Source organism: Sinohyriopsis cumingii, chromosome 4 (assembly GCF_028554795.1).
Source record: "Sinohyriopsis cumingii isolate HCF-2022 chromosome 4, ASM2855479v2, whole genome shotgun sequence".
Lineage (NCBI taxonomy): Eukaryota > Metazoa > Mollusca > Bivalvia > Unionida > Unionidae > Sinohyriopsis > Sinohyriopsis cumingii.
This window is the reverse complement of record NC_142964.1, coordinates 69,003,135-69,024,024: the sequence shown is the minus strand read 5'-3', so window position 1 is coordinate 69,024,024 and position 20,890 is coordinate 69,003,135. Positions and strand designations below refer to the sequence as shown.

Here is a 20,890-nt window from a genome sequence, read left to right as displayed (position 1 = left end):
TTGTTTTTAATTTTTACAGAATTCTTCCAGGAAAATAAATTATTGCATTCTTTCCAAAGCTTATTGGTTTCACTCTTTCTTGTGTTAATGTTTATTCGAGCCTAAACAAGTGAAATAAAAACATTCAGAACTGCTTTCAGCGGCACAAAGTAGGTTCAATACGTATTAGGAAACTATATTTGGCGCTAATTGATATTAAAACAATTAGCGTGGCCGAATTCAAGACAGTGTTGGCGGAAATGCAAAATCACCGACAACTCCAAGCACAAATAAGGAACCATGCTATTGCAAATATGAGACAATAAAAGTCGAGTTAAACGTCTACCGTAATAATGTTATAGGCGGTCCCTGCTCTGTGTTTCAGGATGATTCTGGCTTGGGTCATTTAACTATCGCGGATTATTAATGCTAATAGTCCACGGGTTGCACAACGTCTGTGACTTTGCTTGCTAAATAAGAAACAGTCATGGGGCTACGACCTAGAAAAGTAATAACAATCCAAAACCCGCATTACTGCTTTACATACATTTAGCCAGCCCGAAATGGTGAATCAACCTTTAATTTCCCGTAACAAATATTCTTCGCTGATAATACAATTTATGTGATTTACAAGAATAGCAGCGTCGCAGATTAATTGCATGATACTTGATAGTTCCCCGCTGTCTTATAAGGAAACTAGTGAATTATTGCTGTTGTTGTGGAGGGCTTGATTACAGACATAAAGATTTTCATGTAAACACCAACTCGAGAATAATGTCGAAACTACTCCTAAATTGTTTAATACACATATATTTACATCCATTTATATTCTCTTGAATTCACACTCTTTTTGTATATGCTAGCGTTTCTTAAGGCGTAGTACTTGTACCAGCAGTGATACGCGAAAGGGTTTCAAGGGGTACGTGGCAGAAAATATATCACTAAAATACGCCGATAATACCGATGTCCCAAAAGAGGTACGCGAATGTTATAAATTTGGGAAACGTTGTATTATAACATCGACTTCGTATTCTCATGAATTAGTATTATTTTAGTATTATACCATCAACTTAATATTCTCGTGAATTAATACCTGTTTTTGTATTATACAATAATCTTCACCGCTCCGGTGGCTTAGTGGTTAGAGCGTCCGCCTCGGATGCGGGAGGTCGTGGGTTCGATCCCTGGCCGAGTCATACCCAAAGACTTATAAAAACGGTACTAACAGCTACCTCGCTTGGCGCTCAGCATTAAGAGGTTAGTGTTAGGACTGGTCGGCCGGGTGTCAGGATAATGTGACTGGGTGGGACATCATGCTACGTGTCTGCGGCATGATGCCCCAGTGCTAGACATCACTATAAACTGCCACAATGCAGACATCGTAACGATATGACTGAAAAATTGTTAAAGCTACGTTAAAAATCCAAATCACAAATCCAAATCACACACAATAATCTACACACTGTCGTGAATTAATACTAATTTTGTATTATACCATAACCAAATATTGTCATAAACTAGTACTCTTTTTGTAATATACCATAAACTTCATATTGTCATAATTTTAGTACTCTTTGTATTTATACCATCATTTTCACATTGTCATGAATTATTATTCTCATCGTTGCAGTACTTATATATATTAGATCCTCAAAGGTGAATTCTAAATGCAAATGGAAGGTAAAAAAATTCCAAATTTTCAACTGAATTATAATTTAAAGCAAGCTGGGAGACTTTGCACGTCTGTATAGGAAGGATATGTTTTCATAACGATTAACTATAATGAGTTGTGTGTGTGTGTGTGTGTGTGTGTGTGTGTGTGTGTGTGTGATTTGGATTTTTAACGTAGCTTTAACAATTCTTCAGTCATATCGCTACGATGACTGCAGTGTGGCAGTTTGTAGTGATGTCTAGTACTGGGGCATCATGCCGCAGACATGTAGCATGATGTCACACCCAGTCACATTATCCTGACACCAGGCCGACCAGTCCTAACACTAACCTCTTAATGCTGAGCGCCTAGCGAGGCAGCTGTGAGTACCATTTTTGTGTCTTTGGCATGAATCGGCCAGGGATCGAACCAGGGGCGTATTAATAATTAAGCAGACTAAGCACGTGCTTAGGGCACCAGGGCCAAAGGGGGCACCACAAAGTTGAGAAAAGGGTGAGAAAAAAAAAACGAATGAAGATTTGTAAAAAAAATTGATAAAACTAGTGCAAATTGATCATAATGTTCTGTTTCTTGATCATGGTGCACCCTAGGGTTATCTTCCCAGATGTAAGTGGAAAGGAGGGGGGCACCAAGATTTGTCAGTGCTTAGGGGACCAGTGAGCTTTAATCAGCCCCTGGATCGAACCCACGACCTCTCGCATCCGAGGCGGACGCTCTAACCACTAGGCCACCGGAGCGGTCATAATGAGATGGTATATCGGTACCTAGTTTTCGGATTAGTTAATGGATAGGATAAGAACATTTAAATTTACTGTGGTGCCTTTCTGGGGAAAATACGATGGAGCCTTACCCCATATATGCACTTCTTGAACGCTGCTTCCAAACACCCACCCCACTAGGCATAGTCCTTCACTTAAGCAAACCTTAATTCACCCTTATTTGTCTTACATGAACAAAAGGAAATTATTAAAGACATTCCATTCCCCAGACAAAGTGATTTTGTTATTCGTTATCACAAAATAAAATTTATCATCCACATGATTCATTAGTATGACTAAGTTTACTTAGTGACTAACAAAATCTTTTTCGTCTAATTGATATGAAGATTGTTCCTGTTTCACTCACATAGTTTTGTAATGCTCTTGATCATTTGTACGTAAAGACCGGATGCGGATCCTAGGAAGTGGAGTCTCTTCAAAGCAAAACAAACAAACAAACAAAATGAGCACGGAACGTTTCATATAGTAATTATTTTTGCAGTTAGATAGTTAAAAGTTTGCCCTGGAGACGCTAAATATGCAGGAGCTTCCTGTGGTGTCTAACTTAGGCCCCTACAGGGGGGTCCGTCCTACAGACCCCACGCCTACTTGTTTACACCCGACCCCCATCGTTGCAATGGTATATGGATATCGTTGGAGACAAATATAAATACTGGGGTGGGTGGGTGTGTTTGATTTTTGCTCAGGTGGGTTTTTACCACCAAACATGCAGCGCTGTGGCAGTAGCATTATCGCGCCCAAGGGAGATAACTCGTGAGGTGTATGAGACGAGTACTATTAAATTACCTCACTTTGTGTTGTTAAATATACGCCGGAAGTTGATGTGTAATTTTAAAAACTACGGACACCTACTATATTTACTTGTCAAGTTCAAATATTGAAGACCCGAATGAGATGTAGCTGACTGAAGTAAGATCTATTTTCTACTTACCTTACTTATTCTGCATGACATACATGTAGCCAATCCTACACACAGGGGCTCGTATCGTTGCTTATGTAAACTATATAATAGCTAGTTATTATCTAGTACATGTATCACAGGTAAACGATACGAGCCGCTACGATCCTAGACGGTGACTCGTCGTTTAACATTACAATTATCCAGCACTGAGAGTGAATAGATATGATTATTGATTTACAACAATAGCAACGTCACAGTTTTACTACGTGATAGTTTCCACTGTTTTCTAAGGAAAATGGTGAAATAATACTCGTGTTGATTGATGACAGGTAATGATTTTCTTGTTACCGCCAACAAGTGAATAACGTTGAACCTTCCTCCTAAATTGTTGAATACATGTACAATGGTGTAGGGCATTTCGGGGTACATTAGGTTTCCGTCTCCAATATTGAATCAAAACGCTTACCGAGTTCGACCGATTGACGAATATAAAATACTGCAATACTTAGCCTACTATTTGAAAAGAGGCAATTGTCACCAGAATATTCTGTTCAAGATAATATTAATTTTGGACACACGGGATACCACCCCCGTGTTTTCATGACACGCGATATGTCGGTCTATTCTGCGCACAGCTTTGAAAAGATGCAATGTTTATGCATCGGGATATATAACTGAAATACGTTACTTTGGACTGTTTCTGTCAGCATATCAGTCGAGTAATTATGTCATGTTTTTACCGCTTCGGTGACCTAGTGGTTAGAGCGTCCGTCTCGGATGCGGAGGTCTTGGGTTCGAACCCCCGGCCGAGTCATACCAAAGACTTACAAAAATGGTACTGACAGCTACCTTGCTTGGCGCTCAGCATTAAGAGGTTATTGTTAGGACTGGTCGGCCTGGTGTCAGGATAATGTGCCTGGGTGGGACATCATGCCACCTGTATGCTACATGATGCCCCACTACTAGACATCACTATAAACTGCCACACTGCAGACATCGTGTGTGTGTGTGATTAGGATTTTTAACGTAGCTTTAACAATTTTTCAGTCATATCGCTACGATGTCTGCAATGTGGCAGTTTATAGCGATGTCTAGCACTGGGGCATCATGCTGCAGATATCGTAACGATATGACTGAATTTTTTAAAGCTACCTTAAAAATCCCAATCACAGGTCAGGTTTATAGCTAGTTTTACAAAATTCAACGTAACAATGCCAATAAATGGCAAGAGATATCAAGCAAACTAAACCTATCTTGTAAAACATGAGTAAAATTCAACATTTATATTTTTTTAACAAGCTAATATGTGGAAGAGAAACAACAATGAATAGGATGTAATGTGTTTACAATGTCTTGTTTCTGGGGAAGAATTACTTAAGAATTTAGAAACAGAATATATGCCGGGGAATTTCTTGAGAATGCCGTTCTAGCGGCAAGTTGACATGTTGTGTAGCAGATGATATTGTACGTGTGGGACAACTTCATGCAAAACTGGAAACTTGCATTAAGATGCAGAATTTTTTAAGGTATACATTTCCACCTTTATATAATATATTTATTTGTATGATTCTAAGAGATACATAGTAAATAGGATTTTCAGGGTTAAAGATTTAAGAATGCCATGGAGTGGGTCTTAATGTTGAGATTTAGAAATCGTATTTTCATATGCCTTTCGAGTTGAAATATGGGATATTTGTGTACACTTTATGAATATCACTTTTCTTAATTAAAGTAAGATCGTTCTTTCTTGATACAAAATGGATATTTTTGACCCAAAATAGCACATGATCAACTGTTCACAGAAATGACGTATCGTTGCGCAGAATTACCCGACGCGCGGAATTGGCCGACATGATGGCATAGTTTACAGTAGCTTTATATTCTCATGAATTAGTACTCTTTTTGTATTAAACAGTCGACTTCATATTCTCATGAATTAGTATTCTTTTTGTATTAAACAGTCGACTTCATATTCTCATGAATTAGTACTCTTTTTGTATTAAAAGTCGACTTCTTATTCTCATGAATAAGCACTCTTTTTGTATTAAACAGTCGACTTCATATTATCATGAATTAGTACTCTTTTTGTATTAAACAGTCGACTTTATATTCTCATGAATTAGTACTCATTTTGTAATAAACAGTCGACTTCATATTCTAATGAATTAGTACTCTTTTTGTAATAAACAGTCGACTTCATATTCTAATGAATTAGTACTCTTTTTGTAATAAACAGTCGACTTCATATTCTCATTAATTAGTACTCTTTTTGTATTAAAAAGTCGACTTCTTATTCTCATGAATTATTACTCTTTTTGTATTAAACAGTCGACTTAATATTCTCATGAATAAGTACTCTTTTTGTATTAAACAGTCGACTTAATATTCTCATGAATAAGTACTCTTTTTGTAATAAATAGTCGACTTCATATTCTCATGAATCAGTACTCTTTTTTTATTATATGCTCATTTTGTCCCCGTTAACTTTACATTGTCAGAATCGTGCAGTATTACCCGATACTGAACCCGCGCGCCAATACACATGTAGCATTCACGTGCATAAAGGAACTACTTTCTATTGTAAACAAACAATGGACGCAGACGCCAGCAATTTTGATTTGTAAACAAATCATGTACACTCGCGTAAGAGGCGCTTTAAGTTGTGGTTGTTTAAATTTGTTTCTGAATGAACTAAAACAGATGTTTTGTGGAGTGCCACATACCAGCTGCTTTGGCACATTCCGCTTTGATACAATGTTTCGGATTTAGGCTAGCTGCAGTATACAACAGACGAAAAAAAAGGTCATTACAAATAACATACAAGTGACAAATCATATACTGTCTTCCTTAGCCGGTGATAAGAATGGCAAATATATATATATATATATATATATATATATATATATATATATATATATATATATATATATATATATATATATATATATATATAAAATTACAGTTTTACATCCTGAATTTCCTCAAAATGTACTTTCTTTGTTCTGCAAATCCGAATTACATGAGCCATGTCATAGGTTCTCAATCTTGATTACACATTTCGAAATTGTACAGTAATTTCGATGATAAGTGCAATTACATCTTCCTAACTGAACTCAAAATGAAATAAGCATTAAATTCCATAGCGTCTTTTTGATAATTGCAATTGAAAGACTTCATATTTATACCACATTATGATTTCAAACATTCAATGACAGAAACAGAAACAAATTTGCAGATGTCAACACACTTACCCCTAGCTTCTTCAGTCCCATGTATTTCTTGTGGAATTGTCACATACAAATCTAGTCCATTATCACGAAATATCGTAGAATCGAAAGAAGAAAAAAATGCCAAAATCGATTCATTCCAGATCAAATGGAAAAGTTATTGCATTGCACATTCATTCACAATATAACTCCAAATGTCAATTTTAACTAGACACGCCATTTTCGTTCCAAAGTTATGTCGAGCGAGCGACTAACTTCAGATTTATCTGGGCGGAGTTATGTGCGCTGTAATAATGTTGTTGTTGCGTAAAGATGAATATGCACTTGTATATTTAGTTTGGAATACAGCATACATTCATTTACGTTGTTTCTTGTAGTGTATTTTGTTTCTATAATTAAGCCTTAGGTAGAATTAAAAAATGAGCATATAATAAAAAGGTTACTGCATTTGTATGGGAAAATATGAACTCGTTTTGTCGGATGGATATACTGCACTCCCAAGGTCGTGCAAAACACTCGTTCATCTTTTCCCATACAAATGCAGTAACCTATAAGTTTTGAACAATCGACTTCATGTTCTCATGAATTAGTACTCTTTTTTTGTATTATACCATCAACTTCATGTTCTCATGAATTAGTACTCTCATCCTTGCAGTAGTTTAATGTTTTTCCATTTTACGCATATCGGTATCCGGTTTGCAGACTAGTAAATGAATAGGGTAGGAAAATTTTAATTTTACTGTGGTACATTTGTGTGGAAAGTGCGATGGAGCAAACACATATACACATACACACTTCCTAAATGCTGCTTCCAAACCCCACTAATCCATAATACCAGTAATGTTTTGTCTGACCTGACCCGTATTTGTGTTAAATGAACAAAGGGAAATTATTAAGTGCTTTCCATTCTCCAGACAAACTGATTTTGTTATTCTTTACCATAAATTAAAATTTCCCATCCCCATCATTCGTTAGTATGACTGTTTACGTCTAGTGACTAACAAAATCTTTTCTAAGTGATATCAAGATTGTGCGTCAAGGCAAGGTACGGATCTGATCCTAGGAGGTGGAGGTGCGCCAGTACAAAACAAACAAACAACAACAATTAGTTCGGGCAGAACGTTACTAAGGTATCATTTGTTTTTTCCATTGGCCTGAATGCTGATGTTTTGTGAATTAAATATACTTTCTATCCTGGGTTGTACAATTCGTACCGTTATACACATAGCCAACCTTAATTTTTTCAATAATCTGTGATATAGCTTGGGACTGTACAAGTAACAAGTGTACTTAGTCTTGCTTGTCAGAAACAATTTTATGTAGATACCAAGCTGTGTCTTACATTAATGTGTATGTAATGGTCATCGAACTATTTCAGCTGTGTGCTTGACTACCAAAATACATTTTGGGAATAAAATGAACTGTGTTAACCATGAGTTGGGTTTCTATCCATATCAGCACTAATTGAACTTCACATGGGTTATATGGGATAAATCACATTATATCATATTATGTAATAACTAGGTCAAAGGTCAATGTACCAATTAGTATGAACCTCTCCTACTTCAAAAAGTACAATGCATCTAAAATAAAGGGACTTTATATTTGTTTGGTAGATGCAGAACTTAACATCAGAGACAGGTTGACATGAACCAATCTTATTGTAAAGTATAAGCTTTGAACACTTTATACTATCTGCAGATACATGAGGTCACTAACCCCAAGTCCACACACAAAGGTCTACCTACTCATCATCTTTGTAACACAAATAGTAAGATTCCCTCCTTTGTGTTGTGAATAAAAATTGCTGCGGTAAGCCAATTTGTCACCAAATATAGTAAGTATATCATAGCTTGGAAGAGGTTATGTTGGATTTGGGGTGACATTTTGGGAATAAGATGCAGAAAAATGCCAAAGATAAGTAATAAGCAAAGCGATTCAAATGGAGTTAAAACAGAAGGAAAGTTTATATATGAAAGAGAGGTGTAGCTTATGATAAAGAAATTAAAGGAGACAAAGCAACACTGAGAAAAATGAAAAGTGAAAGTTTGACTGACCTTACCTTAGATAAATATATGGAGGCAGTGCCCCATAGGTCTAAGTACAGTCTCAATGCACATGTGCTAGAACATTCCTCACAAGCACAGAAACTTCAGGTGAAGTAGTGTGCATTATCATCTAAAATAATAGCGTGAATAATATAGATAATGTAGATGCATATGATTTATATTTCTTCTACATAAGAAATTAACAGTAATGGGCTTGAGTTAGGCAGAAAAGTACCTAAACCTAACAGGATATACTTTATCAGTTTTTAAATTGTAAACTTGTGTGAAAATTATTCACTTCTATGTACATTTGCATTAACTCATTAACCCCTGGCGCCACGTTTACGCGGCAGGAGGTAGTATCCTACTCCCGAGCTCTGTATGATACACTAAAGAGGGTGGTATTATAGAAAGGTAGACACATGTAGCTCTATAATGATACCAAATAATCTGGACGTTCTAGTTGCACTACAAAATACAGAGGGAAAAACCAAATTTATTTGACCCAATTTTTTCCACCCCAAAATTCGGCCCTGGTCGGAATCCGACTTCGTGTCTGGATTTTAGACTTTTGGCCTCGAATCTAAGGCAGACCGGCCTCAACTGAAGACAGACAGGTGTACCTCTGCAAAAAGTAGGATAAGGTGGGCATTTGGAATAAAGATTGGTCTCGATACGAAAATGATGGGTCTTTTAAGCAACAACAAAAAAAGAAGAAAAAACCTCCAACGTTCACCCTTCTGCTCATGCGTGAGCGAAATAGCCACGGGTAAAAGATCTTTCTAACTATAGGCATTAGGTTTATGGGAATTCTCTTGGAAGTCGATGTATTAGGACGTATTCAGAAATAGACCCCAAAATGTGTTTCCTACTCGCATTTCAGGCAAAAACGACAAAAACCTCCTGGGGTTAATGAGTTGAGATTGAGGTATAATATAATACTTCACAACTCTTCTCTTTATTTTCATTACCAATCACTGACAATGTGAGTTTCTATTTCTTGAAATGTTATGTCTGATGTAAGGGAGATAACTGAATGATATACATAAGGCGTGGTATTTTTCTGTTTCTTGAAATGTTATGTCTGATGTAAGGGAGATAGCTGAATAATATACATAACGTGTGGTATTTTTAAGGTGTGGTATTTTTCTATTTCTTGAAATGTTATGTCTGATGTAAGGGAGATAACTGGATGATATACATAAGGTGTGGTATTTTTATTTCTTCCAGTATATTATCCATTTAATATAAATGAGTTCATGAATATATGTATTAACTTCAGTGCAAGAAAATTATTCAAAAATACGTTATTGTTAAAGCGAGAAGCCAATATCGAGGCTTCTGTATGTAGTGGAGATCTCATGAGTGATGTAATTTTGTTTTTTGACATGAGGTGGTTCTTTTATAACACATAGTTCATTTTTGCTACATGATTGGCATGTGGGATGCAGCATTCAGTAACCATGCAGATATGATGCCACACCAATTTGGATTCTTGTGATGGGATGCAAAGTTTGCAGAACGGAGTGGACTTGAATGGAAGGAATGGCCAATATGTGACTAATACGGTTACCACTCAAAAGAATGTTTGACCTAATATTGAAATTCCACAAGAACAGCTGGACATACATAAATAGAATCAACTGAAAGTTAATAGTAGGTTATAATTGGGCTTATACAAGTGTCAATGGGAAATGCTGACTTAAAGAAACTGCTCTTGTCTGTTGATATTCCCTGCTACTTCAACAAAATGGAATGCAAGAGAACTTATCTAAGTAAACTGCATGAACAATTTCAAGGCAGGAAATTCTTTAAAAAAAGCACAATTATTGCAGGACAAATAAAATCAAAGTGAGAAGGAATATCCTATCTTTAATAAATTACCTAAAATTACTCATACCAGAATATCCTATGTGATACAAAGTGATCTATCTACAACTGAACCTAGAGTGTTCTCTATCTTGGTTTATGACATGCCTTACAAGAACAAGACAGTTGTTTTTTATACATGATTTTTCATCTTTTGCAGGTAAAATAAAATCAACTATATTATGTTCCAATAACTCATTTTGTTGCATGTATGCCAATCTTCGAGCTGAATAAACGGACATAATTCCATCGGCAATACAAATCAAATGTATGTCATAGATATAGTCATCAAAAGCCCCATCCAAAGCCAACTTGTGTATTATTTTCTGCAGATTTCATACATTTTATCGTGTTTTTGTGATATTTGACCAGAAATGTTCAGCATCCATTTGTTTTCCTACATCAAACTAGTATAAGTCATACATTCCACCCCCATGTATGTGTTTCTGTGGATACACTTTGAGACTGTTATTCCCAATAGGTATCATGGTACCAATTGTTTTTCCATATACCTCAATGCTAATGTTTTGTGAAATAAATATGCTTTCTTTCTTACCTCAGCATGTATGCCACACACTGTCATAAAGGACAATTTTAGGTTGTCAATTTGACAAGGACAGAACCAGGTACTCCATAGTATTTAAGAGAGATAGCTCTGCTGGAACTAGACAAGGGTAAGAGTTGTCTAATCACAACAGACTAATTTTCAGTCATGTGTACCATATTTAAAAAAAATAATCATAACAAATAAAAAAAATGATATAGATAGGAATTAACATAATCTCACATATTGCCATGAGGCTCAGCTTTGTTTTAAGCCTAAAAGAAAGTATGAATCTCACATTATTCACCAATAACAGCTGCTTTTGTTGTTTATTTCTGAATCCAATGTTTCCTAGACCTTAAGCTCCAACCATCTGGGGTTGTACAGTTGATACCATTATACCCTGTAATAAATTCCCTTTACAGGCAGATGTTTAAAAAATATGCCCTTGACATGCTAAAATGCAGGAGATGTGGCATCGACCTTAAGCCTCTATTGGGGGTTCCATCCCACAGACCACTAGTCTACTTGTTTACCCCTCCCCCAAATATATTTATGCATCCTTCCCTCAAGACTACGAAATCAAATCTTTGTTTTAAGATTTTATCCAAATGTAAAGTTATAAACTATGTTCTTTTAAATAAGAGAGAAGTAAAAAGTATCAAAACATAAGAAGAAAGACTAATATTAATGCAAGGAAAACTGACAAACAGCTATCCAAAACTTGCATGAAATCAGCCCGATTGCTTTCATGGTCTATATTAGATTCCATTTTCAAGGGCACAAAATATATAACTGACCATTGCACAAAGAACACTAGAACAAAACACAAACAATAAAGGCAAGTACTATACAGAATATACATGTTTGTTGTAGATATGTGCGTGGACGATATAATAAAATAACACATGAAACGACCAAGGTTGAGCATTGCTACCTTTTAGTGCTTGTAAGACAGAGATTGTATATATTTATAGTTTATTTCAAGTTTTGTTTATTTTTATTATTTTTTTTAATTTCAATTACTTGCATATTTTGTAATGTTGTATTTGTTTTATAGTTTCACATTATTTCAATTCTTTGAAAATATTGTAGACTGAATGTAGAACTACAGAGAGGTGGAACAGAACATGTTTGTAACTTTGTTTTGTGCTGAACATACCAGTTTTAATATTTAATTGGGACGGGTTATCTTAAATGTAGATATATTTAACTATTGTACCTAAAATTTGTATTAGTCACCTTTAATTTGGTGCCCTGATTTAGCCGAAAGATAATTCCTATTTTATTTGGATAGGATGTCATTAAACTGGACACTACAAATTCAGAATGGTTACTACCAAATGCCTTCTGCTTCCTATGGCTGCTCTTTGGAACAATTACCACGTATTCAAAATTAAGTTGCATTGGTTAATGATTAACTTTGTTCATTGTTATTAAGCCCATTCCTGCTGTATTGCAGTAACAAAATGAGGGAAACAAAATGAACAAAGAAGTGAGCGTGTGCAGATATTACTCATGTTGTGATTGATTTTAGTTTTGATTTTCTAAATGATACCCAAGTTTTCAGATATATGACAGCACGCTTTAGTATAGTCACCATTACATTCTAGTAACCATTCTTATATATGTGACAAGGGCTTCATCTTTCTATATTTAAATGCTTGCAAATCATTTTTGATATATGCATCTTTAGATCACAATACTCACTGCAAGTTGTTTACAGCGAGCTTATTTATGGCCCCATGTGTTTGTGATTCTGACTTTTTAACGTAGCTTAACAATTTTTCAGTCATATCGCTACATCTGCAGTGTTGCAGTTTATAGTGATGTCCTGCATCATATCGCAGACATGTAAAATGATGTCCCGCCCAGTCACATTATCCTGACACCAGGCGTACCAGGCGCAACACTTATGGAGGGGTAATACGCCATAATTCAATGCATGCATTTTCTAATCTTCCTTGATACATTATTGTAAATGGCTGCTTGCAAGTGCTACTTTAAATTCGTAATTCTTTCCATATATATTGTATTCTTCATTGATGCAAATTGTACGTGGCAGTTTCCAAGTGCTACTTTCCTTCTGCATTATTGTACATGGCTGCTTGCAAGTGCTACATTCATAATTACAGTCATGAATTTTCTTCATTGATGCAAACTGTACGTTGTATTTTGCAAGTGCTACTTTCCGTCTGAATTAGTGTAAATGACGGCTTGCAAGTGCAACATTCGTAATTCTAGTCATTAATTTTCTTTTCTTCATTGATGCAAACTGTAAATGGCTGCTTGCAAAAGCTTGGATCTACTTTCCTTCTTCGTTTTTGTAGTTTGCCAGCTACTAAATTGAGTCTGTAGTTTGTCATATGGTAAATACTATGTCAGTTATTACAATGTTTTTTATATTCTATTTATAAACTTGCTATATTGCAATTCCATAATTCCAACTGCTGTTTTCATACAGATTTGGCCTTGCAACAATGTAAATACCAAGTTTAATCCGTATCATCTTTGTTGTCCAAGTTGTGTTGCCAGCTGTTGTCATAGTGGGATACTAGAGTATTAGCATGGCATAATGACGGTGCTCTAAATTTCTTAAGTGTTTCCTTTATCAAAAATAATGGATGCTTCCCACAGGAATTTAGATTGCTTTACGGCATTCATTTGGTGTGGCAAGTAGCATATAAAGAACTTACCAGATCTAGACGCCAAATAAACATTATAACTCTTTCATTTTTTTTTTAAAGATGTATGTTAGCAGCGAAGTTTAATCACTCTCTAAAACCATGTGCTTTCTCGAAGTGATTTATAACACCTTACGAAAACAAAAATGCATACACTGCAGCAGGATGGTCCATCTTCTTCAACCCCAGTTTTAACGCACTTGTGTATTTACTTTCACCGTTTAAGAAATCTACTTCTTAGTAATATCTGTCATTACTTTGGAAACAGTACTAATGTTATTAGTTATTTTAGCAAAGTAAGGACCAGAAATGACATATATTCCCTTGTACTTTTCTTAACGAGCTTTTATCAGACAACCACTGGTTGTAAAGACCTTATAGTACATCACCCATTTTGTCGCACCTCACAAACATCTATCTTTTCGAGTGATACTATTGTACATAAGCTCTATCCAAAATACTATATTTCAGGGTAACATCAAAAGCACATAATAAAAAAAATCAAATTGTGGAAGATCATGTTCTTATCATGATAAAAAATCTTTACTTATGATTAGAGGTACAGGTATTAGATTTAGTGTACGATTGTTTTCCAATACTTAATTTGCATTGTTAGTGTACAGAACCTCAACCTTTGAATGTAGTTTTCTTTTGGTTTTTTTTTAAACTTTAAAACTCGTTTGCATCCTTTAAAACTTGTGTCTCTAAAAGTGGAAATAATCAGAGACAAAAGACGTAATGTTACAGGAGATTATATTTTTATTTTTGTAATTCTTACCTGATTATCAAACCAATTAAAAATAATAAATTGATTAAAGAATTTTAAAATATGAATATATGTTCAAATTATTCGTCTACTCTTTGTCACATTAAATATTCTTTTTAAAAAAAGAATTTTTGAAATATTAATGTAGTGTCACATGATTCAGACTTATTAAGTGTGCCATTCTTCGTGATATAAAAGTAGTTTAGTTAGAATTATGAGTGATCAGAGAGAGAAGGAGAGAGAGAACGCACCAAATGTGCATATTTCATTAAGTTATTGTAATTGTAATTGTATACATGTACATGTATCCTGGGTCGATGAGCGTGTTTTGGGACAGTCTTAAGGTCTTTCCTTCAGCAAGTATCAAGAAGGAAGAAACTCTACTGATCTTACTTGATAATTATACACGGTAGAATTTTGCTGATCACTGTCTCTTTTTGGTTTGATTTATTTAATTGCCTATAGATTTCCTGGGTAGTTAAGGATGTTTTGGGACAGTCTTTTGCTGTTTTAGGGTAGTCATGGGGTCTTTCATTTAGTGATAATTACCAGCATGAGTTAAAATCTCTCGTGATCTTACTTAATAATTATACAATACAGAATTTTGCTGATCACTGTCTTTTTTAGGTTTGATTCAATATAATTTTTTACATGTATCATGGGTAGGTGAGAGTGTTTTCAAACAGTCTTGTGCTGTCCCCATGACTTTCAGGTTGATAGGCATAAAAATTAAACTGTTGGATGTCCAAATCATGCATAAGTCGTTGGAAATATTCAAACATAAAATATGTCCCTTGATCAGACTGGACAGATGTGGGGAGGCGAACAAGTGTTAATAAACATTGCCAAAACTTTTAGAACAAATTTTGCTTTAGCATAATTCAAAGTAATAGCCTATGGAAATCTTGAGGATGCACACATTATGGACAACAATTACTGGTTGCTTGACTTGGTATTAGGTAAACAACCGACAGCCTCCATTTTGCTGCTAAATGGTTCATCAAATGATCAAATGCAGGAATAGGTTGCAGATGTGCCTTAGATATATTCTGATTGGGATTTCCTACCATTTGACAAGTGTGACAAGATCTATAGTACTTATACACATCACTTTTAATTTTTGGTCAATAAAAAATGATTCAGGATGTTGTGATAAGTCTTATTGACACCTAAATGATCAGCTGTAAGAGTTTTATGGGGTAGACTATAGATTGCCTGTCTATATGACTTAGAACAATTTGATTGCTCACTGACCTCTCATCACCAGCAGGTCCCTGGGGTGGTCTCCATTTTCTCATAATTTCTGAAACCCAGTCTTGTGTCTTTTATGCAGAATAGTACTTTGGGGCCTATAACTCACATTAAAATGTATTGCATGCTTATAAAGTACCTGTTACTTTCTGCTCACATATCTTACAACTACAGTCAGATATTGGCTAGTGTTTTTTTCTCTTCTATCATTCTGTATTCTATGAAGAAACTAACTTACTAATGCATCTCTCTCTCTGTCTCTCTCTCCTCTCTCTCTCTCTCTGCTGAGTAATTAAATCATTTGAATTATGGAATTTCCCTTATCCATTGTTCCAAGGCACATATATTAGGGATAACAGGCCAAATTTAAAATTGCATCTCAGGTTCATACATATGGTAGTTTTGTGAGGGTCAAAGTATCAGAAATAACAAATTAGCAAATAAAATATAATCCTTTTATTGGTTTTGCGCACAGCAGATGCAAACAACTTATTTTATTGGCCACAGAAAATATTTTCCAAAACTGTAGCATTTTTGTACAGTGAAAACATTGAAAATAGATCCAGTAATGTAATGTTTTTTGGGGTTAATTCTTGAAACAGCTACTATGGAATATAACCAGACTGTTCTTGAGGCATAATTTACAAATGTATGTGTATACAAAAGGAAATGTGCATCAGCCAATCCAGAATTTAGAGTTTTAATTCCTCAGAATTTGCAATTATGAGTGTATGTCCTGTCCAAAAGCCAAATTATGTGAAACACTTGTATTTATTCATGTTTTATTCATGTGAAAGTGAAAAACAAAAGTGATTGGCAAATAAACATGTAAGAACAATGTAACAAACAATTCAGGTATTTGTTCCTTATAAATGCCTACCTGTATGATACATTTATTTAAAGACTAATTCATCTAATATTGTTTTTATGAATGCTGCTTTAAATAGAATATTTATTTTTCTCTAATATTTCCTATGGAAGTTGAACATAGGGCTGTATATACGTTTTATTTATTTATTTGTTTTGCTTTATTGCATAGTTGTATTTTGCTGAAATTTGTTGTCATGACAATATTAACTTTTATTTTAAACAGGATAAAATAATGATAAAATCACACATAAATGAAGTTGTTTATGTAGGGGTATGGATGCTACAACAGCCTGAGCTGTAAATAGCATTAAAAACTTTTAATTTCTTTTTTTTAAATTATGGTGTGTTGGTTATATTCCTCTAACATAAAACAATCACATCTCTAGAAGATCCATATAAAAATTTGTATTAATCTTATTAACTGCTAGATTAAGTTCATGTCCAGATGTATCAAGCAAGTTTGGTACTGACGTACTGTATTGTAGCAGTAATAATAATAACAAATTAGCTGGTTACTGGTAGCGGTAACAAGGTTATTTATATTCAATATATTATAATTTTATAGTTGCTACCAAAGGAGTCTGATGTTTTATCAGTGAAATACCTTACAATCAATCATCTGTACTATAAATATCGCTTCATATATGGATGAATACTACTTTAAATAATAATAAATGTAGTTTCCAGTTTGATATCTGTGGAAAAAAGCATTTCATAATTGTATGGAAATGTTCTTTATGTTTAGATATAGAAAATATATATTTCATACTGTTAAAATTTATTTTCTTATATAATGAAATAAGTTCATATTTTTCTTGCATATACCCATGCAACAGTAAATGCTTTGTATGTGATGTCCTTGTTTCAAGTCATTGCCTCTTGCTATTGTATTGGAATTGGAAACTGAAATTGGAGATATGAGATACTTTTCACAGACAACTAGTGACAATGCTTGCTGGCTATTGCATAATCATCCATGCCATACATTTATTAGAATTCTGTAAAACTTGAATATTTACCTTACTTCTTGTTATATAATGACCATTTGTTGTTGAATTGATGCACAACTGAATTAAACCTATTAAACTGCCACTGTAAACTACAGATTAACATTAAAAATTAATTTTCGTAAGGATGAGAGAATAAAGAGAACCCTCATCTGTAATGTACTCTCTCTCTCTCTCTCTCTCAAGCGAATAGACAAGAAAGAGAAAGAATGGCCTTGAGGTTCAATTATCAGCAATTTACACAAACCTTATGAGGTCTTTACTGATACAAAAAGCATTATTTGCACTGCATTACTCTAAAATAATAAGCTTGCTCTTAATTGTTAACACCGTGAATGAGAATACATAAACAAATTAGGACCTTAAGCCATGTGGTAGTGGTAAATTACACCCACAAAATGTCCAAATTAAAATGGAGTGGGAACGGTCAGCAGAAATATAATGTTGTGTAAATATATCTAATTGTATACAGTTTGTGTAAATACATCTAATTATATACAGTTTGATACATTTAATTTGTTTTGTGCTTCTTGCAAGCCTTCTCCCTTCTGAATGTTATTACTCTGAGAAACCGACTGACTTTAATGAAACAACATAATTTGGATGATATTTTAAAAATAGATGCCCAAACATGCTGTAAAGTGGTATAGCTTCTAGTTGCTAGGGTCAGGGGAGTAGTCATATTGTAAGAAATTGACATATCACAGCGCCATCTGTTGTCATAATGAGGCATTATTTTATGCCAACTAAAGTGATGCCAACTTGTAGCATGCTTAATGCTACATTTATAATCATGATTTTAGAACATGCAGTCTGTCATAAAACATGGACTAGGAGAACATTTTGAAGTTACGGTTTTGCAAGGCAAAATCTGTACAATGCAGAATAAAATTAACAGTTGAAACAATGTAACTTGTGATATAGCAAGTTTATAAATAGAATATTAAAACTTGTAATAACTGACAAAGCATTTGCCATATGACAAACTACATAATCAATTCAGTAGTTGGAAAACTACAATAATGCAGAAGGAAAGTAGATCTAAGCACTTGCAAGCAGCCATTGACAATAATGCCGAAGAAAAGTAGCACTTGCAAACTTCCACATACAGTTTGCATCAATGAAGAATACAATATACATGGATAGAATTATAAATATAGCAATGCAGAAGGAAAGTAGCACTTGCAAACTACCACATACAATTTGCATCAATGAAGAATACAACATACATGGATAGAATTATGAAAGTAGCACTTGTACGCGGCCATTTACAATAATGCATCAAGGAAGATTAGAAAATACATGCATAGAATTATGGTGGTAACCCCCTCCATAAACACTAACCTCTTAGTCCTGAGTGCCTAGTGAGGCAGCTGTTTGTACCATTTTTATAAATCTTTGGTATGATTCCACCAGGGTTTGAACCTGTGACCTTCTGCATCCTAGGTGAACGCTCTAACCGCACAGCCACTGGAGTCATCTAAATATTCATGACTAAACTGGTATGTTTTCTTATAATCAGGGTCGACTTAATACTTTTTGACCCATTTTGATAACTATACGGTACCATGTATGCCGTCCATATAACATCCGGTAAGTACAGCAGAAACTATACATTGTAATTAATTCTGATTTAAGCAGCTGCCAAAACACTAACAAAAATGTACTAAATTTAGAACATTTTTGTATGTAGGTTCATCTTGCCACTTTAGTCTTTATGCCTTGTATTTTGGTCATATGACATCAAATGACCATCAAATATGATTTTGGTCCCCTTTATGTAAAGTACTAAATCAAGAGAAAATTGCAACGCCTTCATATTATCATGTTGGTTATTCAGTGTTTCAAATTTAGCAAGAGCATATGAGAAGCATACATATACTAGTTTAAATCACGATTTATTCATAAATCTAACAGTAGGTACTTAACTACTGTACACTACTAAACAGCTGAACATGTATTATACTGTTAAGAATGTACAACTCAAAGACATCATGTTCTTTTCACATTATGGTATTGACTTGCAGACAATTGCCTATTCACTAATTCTATATACTCTGACAAAATTCATGGGCTTATATTTTTGGCAATGCTAACCTTCATGGAATTGTGAAAAGCTTTTCCAGATTAATACTTGGATCACAACCAGACATGTGCATTCCATCTTTTCTCATGATGATATCATCTCTATAATAATTATAATAATTAGACCTATTAGAATTGACATGGTATATATTTAAATTTCTACATACATGTATCTTGTCAGTAGGTAAGTACTGACTATTTGAATTTCTTTATTATTATTATTATTATTATTATTATTATTATTAATATTATTATTAATATATTTACTTGTACATGCAAATTGAAATGGTCATATATATATATATATATATATATATATATATATATATATATATATATATATATATATATATATATATATATATATATATATATATATATATATATATATATATATATAATAATGAGGACTTTGTACAGTGCCTAATCTTTAGAAGCTCTAAGCGCATTACAACTTTAGACAACACCTATAAGATAAGAAACATAATAATATTATTAGAAAAACAAACAACATGAAATTAGAAAAACATTTTTAAAAAAAATAAAAAACATGCTGAGAATATTTCAGGTAGGAAACATTATTAGGTCTTTAAGTTTGTTCTTGCTGTTGAAATAAGTGAGTTTTGAGAGCCCTCTTGAATGTGATCACTGTGTCTTTGTGTCTAAGTTCAGTGGGCAATTCGTTCCACATTGCAGGGCCCTGGTATGCAAAAGAATGCTGTCCATATGACTTTGTTTTCATACTTGGAATAATGAGTATACGATTGTCAGAAGAGGAGTGTAAGTATCTTGCTGGTGTGTACACATGAGTGAGGTCAGATAGGTATGTTGGACTACATTCCGACAGTGAAATGTAGCACAGAGAACAAATTTTGTTTGATTCTGGATCGAATTAATAGCCAGTGTAGGGTACAGAGCAGCGGGGAGGTGTGCTCTGATTGTGGTACTCTAAGTATGATCCGAGCAGCTGTGTTTTGAACTTTTTGAAGTTTCTGGAGTAGATATTGAGATGAACCAGACAGAATTGAGTTACAATAGTCCAGTCTTGAAAGTACTAATGAACACACAAGTGTTTTAGTGGCATCAACTGAAAGATATTTGCAAATTGAGCTGTTGCGTCTCAGCTCAAGATATGCAGCCTTGCATATGTTCATGACATGTTGTTGCAATGTGAGAGTACTGTCCAGAGTAACACCATGGTTTCGTAC

General features: G+C 34.3%; 1 protein-coding gene across 6 annotated transcripts in view; it reads left to right on the top strand.

Moving 5' to 3' along the window:
• Nucleotides 1-3,233: 3,233 nt before the first annotated feature.
• The window catches only part of LOC149801402 (opioid-binding protein/cell adhesion molecule homolog), a 35,834-nt gene continuing 18,177 nt past the window's right edge, over nucleotides 3,234-20,890 (top strand). Inside the window, exons 1-4 of one of the 6 annotated variants that reach the window (XM_089955480.1) lie at nucleotides 3,245-3,339; nucleotides 7,576-7,688; nucleotides 11,037-11,149; nucleotides 12,812-12,942. The gene's annotated coding sequence lies outside the window, so the exon portion shown is untranslated. Of the gene's footprint in view, nucleotides 3,340-3,530; nucleotides 3,661-7,575; nucleotides 7,689-11,036; nucleotides 11,150-12,811; nucleotides 12,943-20,890 lie in introns of those variants that run through there. The other 5 variants (XM_089955478.1, XM_089955481.1, XM_089955479.1 and 2 more) reach the window with 5 other exon arrangements.